Source organism: Hydra vulgaris, chromosome 01 (assembly GCF_038396675.1).
Source record: "Hydra vulgaris chromosome 01, alternate assembly HydraT2T_AEP".
In the NCBI taxonomy this organism is placed as follows: Eukaryota; Metazoa; Cnidaria; class Hydrozoa; order Anthoathecata; family Hydridae; genus Hydra; species Hydra vulgaris.
In genome coordinates this window covers 5461833-5462500 of record NC_088920.1, presented here as the reverse complement: position 1 = coordinate 5462500, position 668 = coordinate 5461833, and the positions used below count along the sequence as shown (strand labels likewise).

The 668-nt window shown below is 23.4% G+C and overlaps 1 long non-coding RNA gene across 2 annotated transcripts in view; it reads right to left on the bottom strand.

Moving 5' to 3' along the window:
• The window catches only part of LOC136075058 (uncharacterized), a 13654-nt gene extending 13372 nt beyond the window's left edge, over positions 1–282 (bottom strand). For both annotated transcript variants that reach the window (XR_010635656.1, XR_010635657.1), the window contains exon 1: positions 10–282. This is a non-coding gene — a long non-coding RNA (uncharacterized LOC136075058). The remainder of the gene's footprint in view (positions 1–9) is intronic.
• Positions 283–668: the final 386 nt, after the last annotated feature.

Genomic DNA, 668 nt, shown 5'->3' with positions numbered 1-668 from the left:
AGGTCTTACCATCATTAATTGGCACAATGAACCAATAATACGTCCAGCTTGATGTGGTCAACGAGAACAGTTTGTATGCGAATTTAACAGAAATTGAGATCCACGATATTATTTTTTTAGTAATCGTGTTGCTAAGCATTGGAATGCACTCAATGATGCAACAATTAACTGTTCCTCGACTAACGAATTTAAACGAATGCTTGACAGTTCAATTGATAGTTGCCTATAGTCATTATATGACTTTAATAGGATCTATATCCTATTTGCAACTCATATACTATTATTACTATTATATATATATGCATATATATATATATATATATATATATATATATATATATATATATATATATATATTATGTGTATATACATATGCATATATATATTATATATATATTATATATATATATATATATATATATATATATATATATATATATATAATATATGTATATATATATTTATATATATAAAATATATATATATATAAATTATATATATATATATATATATATATATATATATATATATATATATATATATATATATATATATATATATACAACCCTCGGAATTAGGGTCGGCATTCCGCAATGCCGACCTAACTGCCGGCCTGAAAGTATTTGAGGTCGGCAAAAAATTGCCGACCTCGTTTTTATGTTTTATGG